General features: G+C 40.1%; 1 long non-coding RNA gene across 1 annotated transcript; it reads right to left on the reverse strand.

Moving 5' to 3' along the window:
- Nucleotides 1-634: 634 nt before the first annotated feature.
- On the reverse strand, nt 635-7,650 carry LOC126948856 (uncharacterized). The gene is made up of 3 exons (XR_007723552.1): nt 7,474-7,650; nt 2,202-2,373; nt 635-700 (listed from the first exon to the last, which is right to left on the reverse strand). It is a non-coding gene; the product is annotated as an uncharacterized LOC126948856 (long non-coding RNA).
- Between the last annotated feature and the right edge of the window lie 2,195 nt (nt 7,651-9,845).

Genomic DNA, 9,845 nt, shown 5'->3' on the forward strand with positions numbered 1-9,845 from the left:
AAAATGTTTTACAGTTTAAAAACTACTTTCGTGTTCATATAAACGTAATCAAATAATATGTTTAATTATAATGAGAGAAAGCAATATGAGACAAGACAAAGCAGGTATCATTTTCCCAAATTTACAGTTGAAACACCAAAGCAAAAGTGTTAAATGATTTGCAGTAGTAGAGTAAGAACTTAAACCCAAGCCTCTTGGTACCAAGCTCATAGTGTCCTCTCCATCTAGGGCATTATAAAACCTGAGGACGAGACCTCGAGTTTTGAAATACAAATTAATTCTGCCAGAAAGCTGGATTCTTTCGCTACCTGTATACAACCAAGATTCCTAAGAACAAAATGAAATGTCATGACATCTGTTGCTAAAGTTACCTAAGGATTAGGTTGGGTCGGCGTGCACAGGATGGAATGTACTAGAAGGGAATCAATTACCCGGACAACCCAGACCTTAATCATTTTCACCTAAAGTATCCTGATAATTGAGGCAAAGGTATGTTTGAAACCTAAGTTGTGGGTATAACTGACTTGATTGCCTCCATGGCTTTACATTTGAATTCAATCACACATAAAACCACTAGGCACTGTTACTCTCTGTCCCAAAGCATAAATTACCTCCAAAACAGCATCCTCTGGGTCGTTGGCTGCTGCTCGGTAAATGACTGTGCCTGGGGCAGTATCTTCCAGGATATAAATCTCAGAAACTGCCAGAAAATGTACAACAGATGTGCTTGAATGAGCATCACCACCATAAGCCCAAAACCCCTCATCCAATCTGAATTTCAGATAAAACTTAAGGCATTGTGCTTGCTCAGCACAGATGTTTTTATAGCGCTATTCCCATTAAACCTATAATGATAATAATAATAATATACCATTTGTCAAGTGTCTCTTATGTGTCAAGTATAGAGCAATGAGATTTATACATTTAAACAGGAACAATGTTGAACATTTTTTGAGTGCTTATTAATTACTAAGCACTTAACATCACTGGTGACTTTATTATCATTTCCATTTTACTAAGGTTTAGAAAGATTGAATAACTGGCTCAAGGTCACATAGCTAATACGTTAATATTGCCTAATTATTTTATTAAAGTTTATCTTGTCCTTAATTTTGCTCTCATCCCGTATGTTTTTAAAACAGTGAGGAATACAAACTTGCAAATTTGCCAGTTTGCAAGTTTTCCAGGGAACAGGAACCTTGAGGCAGTAAGAGATCCTTGAGTGTGTGAGGGGAAGAACCACCCAGGGGAAACTGCTGCACCATTGTGCCAAGAAGGCAGGATTTGTGGATAGCCAAGGGGTCCATGGGCCTGCTTAGAGGGTAGCCAGGACCTGCTTATCTGATGAACAAATGCTCATCAAGTGTCCACAAGCACTCTGGCACCAAGCTGCCAGTTTTAGAAGTCAGAAGAGCATAATTTCACCTTGGATCTGCCCAGGAGGAGTTTACCATCTGCCCTGGGGAAGGGAAAAAATGGAGACACTTGTTGAGCACCTACTGTGTACCTGGCACTTTAAAACCCTGAGCCTCATCAAGATGGGATTAATATCTCAGTTTAATCATTGGGGAAACTGAGGCTTAGACAAGACAAGTAGTTCTCTCCGGTTAGTTGTCACTCCAATATCTGAGCCTCAATTTTTTCATAATAGAGAACATGTAGGCATTAAATATTTGACTACATAGAAAGAGACAGAGATGAGGAAGAGAGAAAGTGAAAGAGATACATACGTGATGAAAAAAATAAAAATTAAAAAACAGAAAGCAAGAAGAAGCAAAAAAGCCATGATCCCTGTCCTTGGTGAAGCTTCTAGCTTAATGATATAGACACATCATTAATTAAATAATCACACAAATAAGAGAATAATTTTAGTACACAATCATCAAACAAATAAATGAATAATTCTCAACACTGAGGCAGTTCCTTCACCTTTCTAAGTCTGTTGTCTATGTAATAGAACTAAGAGTAGAACTTACCTCTAGTGCTGTGAGCATTAAATAAAGTAGTCAAGTTAAAGCTCTTAGGACAGTGCCTGGGACATCATTAGTGCCCAGTGTCAGCCATTTATCATTTCTATTGTTACTGTCATTCTTATCACTATTATAGCCATGATGTTTTGAGAGTACAAGGGGCACAGGGCACAGCATCTATGTAGACATATCCACTAGAGCCCTCTTTCCCCAAGAGAAGAGCCTCTGTACCTCGGTCACCCTGGGCAAGAGATCCAGTGAAGGTGGGAGGTTCATTCACATCTGCGATCTGGATTAAAATGGTCTGTGATGCTGTTGCCCCTTGGTTGTCTTCGGCATAGATTATCAGGGAATAGAGTGTCACCATCTCAAAGTCCAGCTTGGGTACTCCAGTGGTGAATAACTAGATTTTTTTTAAATGAAGAATAATGGAGTGAATGACTGGCTTCATCAGGATATAGATGGAATAGTTTAGGTCTATAATCCCTATTATCAGTCAGCACTTTTTTAAAGACACAAAAATCTTGTACTTAAAAAGTATGGTGATCTGATTTTTTTAAAAACTTCCATGAGCCGAGAATTCACTTATGTTATATCCAATGGTTTCTCCTTCATTTTTCCATCTGTCTACGTTTTTCCTAATAACAAAGTTAACCATTTATTGAACCCCTTCCTCACTTTGTCAGGGATTATCCTGAGAATTTTACAAACATTTCATTCCATCCTTGAAATTGCAAGTGGATGCATTTTACAGTTGGAGAAGCTGAGACTTGCAGAGTTAAGCTGCTTGGCCAAGTTTTCACGGATAGAAATACAATGAATCTGGATTCCACCTGACTTCAGGTTCATGCTCTTCGTCATGTGTCTAAGCTGCTTAGCACTCAAAATGGATGAAAGGGCCAGATAAGAGCCCCTCTTTTCCCTCCCCTCTTCAGTCACCCACGTCTCCCTTTCCTGGGTCCTTTGTGGTTTTCACCTGTTTTTTGAACTGCTCTGTGCAGGGTCCTCTTGAGGTTGAGTATCAAGAGAAATGGGATCCAGTTTCACCTCTAGAATGAAATGGCCCTAAGACTTTGGCCATGATCTTTCATGTCTCTGGATTAGATATCTTCATCCTTACATGAAAGCCTTGTAAGTTCTGTTGCTAATGTCCTTCCCATGTCTGTCATGATGCAGCTAGGTTAGGGAATGCTTGTTTCTAAAGCTTTCTTATTAGTAAAGTAACAGAAAGCAAAGATTTTATTGAATAGCAAAAGCCACTGGAAGCATACTTGTCTTTGGGCATTCTATGTCAAACCACGAACCCTTTCTAAAATGATTATGGGTTTTAAGGCAATACTAATAGCTTACATGTATTGAGCACTTACTATGTACCAACTCTAAGTGTTTAATATTAATTACATTCTTTAACCCTCAGAAAAACATTGTGATTGATACTTTTATTATGCCCATTTTACAAATGAAGAAACAGAGGCTTAAAGAGATCACCTAACAAAGAACAGAGAGGAAGGACAGGAATCCAGACTTTCCACCAAAATCCATGCTGTTAGCCATGCAGTACACTACCAATGTGGCCTCCTTCTCAGTAATAGAATCACCGAATCTCAGAAAAAGAAGCATAATGTCATCCCACCAACATCATATTAACAAAAGCTAACATTTGTTGAGCACTTTCTTTGCACTAGGCATTGCTCTCAGCCCTTTAACTCACTTAATCATGAAAACAAACCTGTGAGAAAGGTAGTCTTACTACCATCCCCATTTCACAGATGAAGAAATTGAAGCTTAGATTATAAAATATATCCTAAAAAGTCATGTTGTAGGAAGAAGCAGAACCTGGACCTGACCAGGGCCAATCTGCCCCCAGAACCCTTGCACTTATCAGCATCAGCTGACCACCACACCTGCTTGTTTTTCACACAATTACATGAAAAGTCAGTAATACATGGATATTTTATAGCTATACTCTGCTGAGCACTTATGGTAGACTGGACATTTTATCTCTTCAGTTCTCACAATTATCCCATAGAAATTAATGCTATTATAATCCCAATGCTACTGATGAGGAAATTGAGGCTCAAGGTAACACAGCTATTGAGTGACAGAGCTGAGATTTAAAGTTAAGTCTTTCTGACTCTAAATTTTTTTCTTTTCATCATACCCCAATGCTTCCTGATAAGTTAATTTAATACCACAGCCTGGTGTTAAAATATACAAGGTTTTCCAGCTTTGCTTAAGCACAACCTTATCTTCAAGGAGCTCCCTTAACCAAGAAGTACAACCCTGGGCTCAAGCTGGCCCTTTAGGTGTGTTTTCCTCTGTCCTGGGAGCCCCAAGGGACAGCAAGTGTGTCCATTTTGCTCCCTAGCATCTTACATGGTATCAGGCTTCCCATTTGTTTTCAACAAATATTTACTGAATCAATGCAAATGCCTATTCTTTACACTGGAAGAAAACAGGAAGATGGTTTAAGTCTCCATCTGGCAAATTACTCCCACCCAGGGAACAGGCAAGGCGCACACAGAAAGGGTAACTTGGGTTCATTTTTCCAACCTGCCTATGCAACCCCACTTATGTTGCTCAATGACAGGTAGCAATTTGAAGATTACATAACTGGAGTGTACCTTGTCTCATTTCCATTGATTTATCTATATAATCAGTTCACTTCAAGCTTTGCTATTGTTTCTGCAGAGACTAGCTTGGTGTTCATTTGGTGGTTGTTGGTTTTTGTTTGACTGCCTGACCAATCGCCCTTCCTAAGCTCAATCAGTCTTTTGCAAAACAAACAAGCATATATGCTGCAAGGAAAGAAGTTCAACAAAGGATAATGATATGCTGGGATATGCTAAACCCCAAATAGAACAGTATTTCCGTCCTTGTACTGCAATGTTGTAGAAACAGTTATTAACTCATTTCGTTTAGCCTTTATCTGCAGATGTATTTGCATGTTATGAAACTGCTGCATAATTGAACTACTTCTAAAGCTTATCTTTAATAAAGTTATGATTATGTGGCCACATCTTTCTTATTTTTTATTACCTGTAATCTGGCTATAATAATGCTAAATATTGAAATATATTTATTACAGTAACAGCTACTGTGTGTTGACTGCTTGCTATGGACAAAGCAGTAAGACAATACCTTCCATACATTATCTTTCAGAATCTTCTTGCTAATCCCTGAGTGAGGTGGTATTATTATTGTTAATCTCATTATATAGAAAAAATAATAAAGCACAGAAAGTCAAGTATATTACCCAAGGTCATGTTTCTACTGACTGAAGGAGCTGTGGTTAAAAACTAGTTTATCAGACCCCCAAATCAGTGCTTAGAGCAGCTATGCTCACTACCTTCACACACAGAAACACACACACACACACACACACACACACAAAGCAAAACTACTGAACACTCTTTGCCATCATTCCACTGCTATTTAGACTTATAACAAAAATCTAATTAAGTACAAGCAGGAGAAAACATTTTACACCAAATTGAAGCTGGAAGCACATTTAAGTCTGAAAATACCAAGGTTTGGCAAAGATATTCAAGAGCTCATAACAGACCTCTCCTGACCCTTTTAATTCTGTTCTCTTTACAATAGCAATTTAAGCTGTAAGCAAATCATGTCTCTTTCCTGCAAAACTCCTCAGTGGTTTCTTAGGTGTGGGAGGTGGATTTAATATCCCCCGTTCTTTAATCTTTTCTATATTCATGTTTTTGCCATGTGCCTTTGCAATTCCTCCTAATAAAAGCAGGGTATATTTCTTTAGCCCATGACTTGGATATGTGACACTTGTTTCAGCCAATGATATGAGCAGATATGGGTATTGAAACATACATGTGGGGTTGAGCATATCCTCTTGCTCTCCTCCTTTTGCCCGGAGAAGAATGTCCCTCTGCTAGCCAGTGTCCCAAGGAGAATGGGAAGGACAAGAGACAGACCTGAACTCAACCTGCAGACTGGAGCCAAACCAGGCGAGATCAGCTAAACAACATGCTGCTCTCAAGGACTTTATTACTCCAGCACAGCAAGCAGCATAAGCTTCATGTTCACATTGGTCCCCTTGCTCTCACGTGCCATGGGGACCATGTAGAGGAGCCCAACTGAATGCTGTGCATGCAGTGGGTTTGTATCAAGGTTTGAGAAACTCCGACCTTAGGGAATCTGGAGCTCTTATAACAGCAGACCCCAACCTTTTTGGCACCAGGGACTGGTTTCGTGGAAGACAATTTCCACAGACCAGGGTTGGGTGGGAATGGTTTCAGGATAATTCAGATCATTACATTTACTGTGCACTTTATTTCTATTATTATTACCTTATAATATATATTAAAATTATTATACAACTCACCATAATGTAGAATCAGTGGGAGTCCTAAACTTGTTTTCCTGCAACTAGATGGTCCCATCTGGCCGCGATGGGAGACAATGACAGATCATCAGGCATTAGGTTCTCATAAGGAGCACACAACCTAGATCCCTTGAATGAGCAGTTCACAATAGCGTTCACACTCCTATAAGAATCTAATGCCACCTCTAATCTGGCAGGAGGCGGAGCTCAGGAGGTAATGAGACTGATGGGGAACAGCTGTAAATACAGACGAAGCTTCACTGCTTGCCTGCCACCCACCTTCTGTTGTGTGGCCCAGTTCCTAACAAGCCATAGACTGGTACGAGTTTATGGCCTGGGGGTTGGGGACCCCTTTCTTATAATGAACAATCAGCCTGCCTAAACTTTAATCCAGAGGGAAAAATTAGCTATATTATATCTAGCTGGGTATGATATAGCCATCTAGGTGAACAAAACTTCCTAACATGACTCACAGACACTGCAGGCTCTGCCTTCCCTATCTCCTTTGCAGTATAATCTCCCACCATGCTTTCCCTTTGGCTCCTGTCACATTGATCCTTCGGTCCTGTCTTTCTACCATGCTCTTCTTGCTACAGGGACTTCGCACATGCTGCTCCCTCTGCCTGGAATGTTCTTCTCTTCTTCTTTATCTATTCAATTCCTATGCATTCTGCAGATTGCTTTTCACGTAGTTCTTCCTCAGGGAAGCCTGACTAGTTAAAACGTCCCCTTTAGGGGCTCCCACAGACCTGTGATTCGGCCTTTCTTGGCTGTTATTACATTTACAATTTTATGTTAGGTTGGTGCAAATGTAATTGCCATTGAAAGTAATGGCAAAAACCACAATTACATTTGCACTAACCTAATACTTTTGGGTATGTTCACTTGATTACTATGTCTCCCTATGAACAAGTCAATTCCATGAGGGCAAGGAATTCCCTGTGTCTCAGTAGATTCTTAATAATCACTTGTGAAATAAATGGATCTTGATGTCCCCAAGGATTTTTAGAGTGTCTGACATATAACAGGGTTCCAAAGAGTGGTCACTAAATTAATAACATACAGTAGAAGGTAACAAAAAAGAGAATGATATTTCATTTTAAAGCCCTTGTAGTATCAAGTGATAATACTGTTTGCCAACATACTTACTTCCCAAAGATGTGTGGATCTACAAGACAGCACAAATGGATGGACTGCAGGATTTGCATTAATAATAACAGGATCTCCAACCAGAGAAGCATGAGGTGAGACAGACACAGTGTATGTTCAGAGGCATTTTCCAGAAGAGGGCTGGCATTCTCGATGACAAAATTTGGAAAAGCTAGAACATCTCAGAGGAAACACAAAAGTTGGCTTTTTAATGAGGATTTCTACATGGCTTCCTAACCTATTTTGTGTTTTAAAACCACAAAGGAAAAGCGCAATAAATACTTCTTTTTTTTCTTTTTTTTTATTAAATGCTTTTTTATTAAATTAGAAGTTACTTTTTAATTAAATGTCTTAAAAATCAGTTGAGTTGGCTTGGTAGGGTCATCGAGAGCTGAGAAAGGTTTCAGAACTTACCCTACAAGTTACCATACTGCAATTTCACAGAGGCTGGCAGAAGACACAAGATTTTTGGGTCAGAGACAAAGGACTTTATTACTCATAGCTCAGCAACCAGCATAAGCTTCATGTTCACATCCTTTCTCTTTGTTCCTCAGGCCCCATGAGGGCAAAAACAAATGGCCTAACTAGATGCTACACATGCTTTGGGTCTGCATTTGTATTACAGTTGAGAAATCCTTAACTTACAAACCCACATGTTATAAAATGAGCAGTAAGTCTGCCTGACTTTGACCTGGAGGGAGAAAATACCTTTATTATACTGGATGCCAAACAAACCATCCTCTGCTTCAGAGGGAAATAGTATCTCTATCACTACTTAAACACGCTTGAAACAAATTGTCCAGAACAAAGGCAGCCAGTGCCTCTGCTCACAAGATGTACAGAAGTGCAAGAGACCCATGGAGAACTGTCTCCCAGCAAGGGCTGGTCTTTTTTCTTTTGTTTTGTTTTTGTTTTTTTTATACTTTAAAAAATATGTGTAGCAGCTGCTCAGTGCCCCACCCCCATTTCCTCCATACTCACCTCTACAAGTGGAACGCTACTTCTACAACTGCCTGGAGAGCAGCTTCTCCTGCACAAAGGATAAGCCAGAGTGCCAGAGAGTGAAGGCCCCTGGAAGCTGTCCTCACACAATGGCCAAAAGGGATATGGTGAATGGTGATCAAATACCTCAGCTTCCTCACCCTTCAGCGTGGATAGGTAACACTGAGGTGTGCTTCCACACTGGATTCCTGAGTGCCCCAATGAAATCGAGCTCTGGTTGCCCCTGGCGCTAACATGCTTATTAACACACCCTTTATCCATTGCCTACCATTCATTGTCTGGCTTCCTTACCCCACTCCGGGTGTTTCCTGGGATCAGCTCCCAAGTTAATTGCAGTACTTGCACTGGAACTCTTCCCTTAGTGTTGGCTTTCAAGAGAATCTGAACTAAGGCAATGTGATATAATAATGTTTTGCAGTGTACAACAAAACATAAAGAATATGGCACTGGCTACTCCAGTAAGAGAAGAGTATCAGGGAAATCGGATATCATCAGTTAATTCAGATAAATACTGAAGTTTAGAAAGGTCTTCTGTCCTGCCATATCTGATCCTTGCTCATGTCTCTGGCCTCATCTCTCCATATGTCCATTTTCATATGCTCTGTTTCAATTATCCCGAACTTCTTTCCACTTCTCTAGTCCACCTCTAAACAATTATATATATTTTTTCTACAGCATTTTTAACCTACTAACATTCTACCCATTCTTCAGTTGGCCCTTAGACATCACTTTCTTCAGAAAGCCTTTCCTGGCCTGCCTGACTCTGCTTCAATATTCCTTCTCAGTGTTTGTGTGTTACCCCATCATAACATTTGACACATTATATTTTAATTGCCTTTAGTTTGGGTGACTCCTCAGGGAACAATTACTCTAACTGCAAAAAAAATGTGTTTATTTTGATAACTGAATAAGAACACCTCATACTTTCTTTTTTTTTTTTTTTGAGATGGAGTCTCGCTCTGTGGCTCAGGCTGGAGTGCAGTGGCGCGATATTGGCTCACTGCAAGCTCTGCCTCCCAGGTTCACGCCATTCTCCTGCCTCAGCCTCCCGAGTAGCTGGGACTACAGGCGCCGGACACCACGCCCGGCTAATTTTTTGTATTTTTAGTAGAGACAGGGTCTCACCGTGTTAATCAGGATGATCTTGATCTCCTGACCTCGTGATCCACCTGCCTTGGCCTCCCGAAGTGCTGGGATTATAGGCGTGAGCCACCGCACCCGGCCCCTCATACATATTTTTTGAATGAATAATAAATAATATTAATGATCATTTGTAGGACATTCTTTCACACATATTTTTTTCATTTAATCCTCACAACAACCCTGGGGTGAGGGGTACTATTATTCTTGGTTACATTTTCCACATGAGA

This window comes from Macaca thibetana, chromosome 2 (assembly GCF_024542745.1).
Source record: "Macaca thibetana thibetana isolate TM-01 chromosome 2, ASM2454274v1, whole genome shotgun sequence".
Lineage (NCBI taxonomy): Eukaryota > Metazoa > Chordata > Mammalia > Primates > Cercopithecidae > Macaca > Macaca thibetana.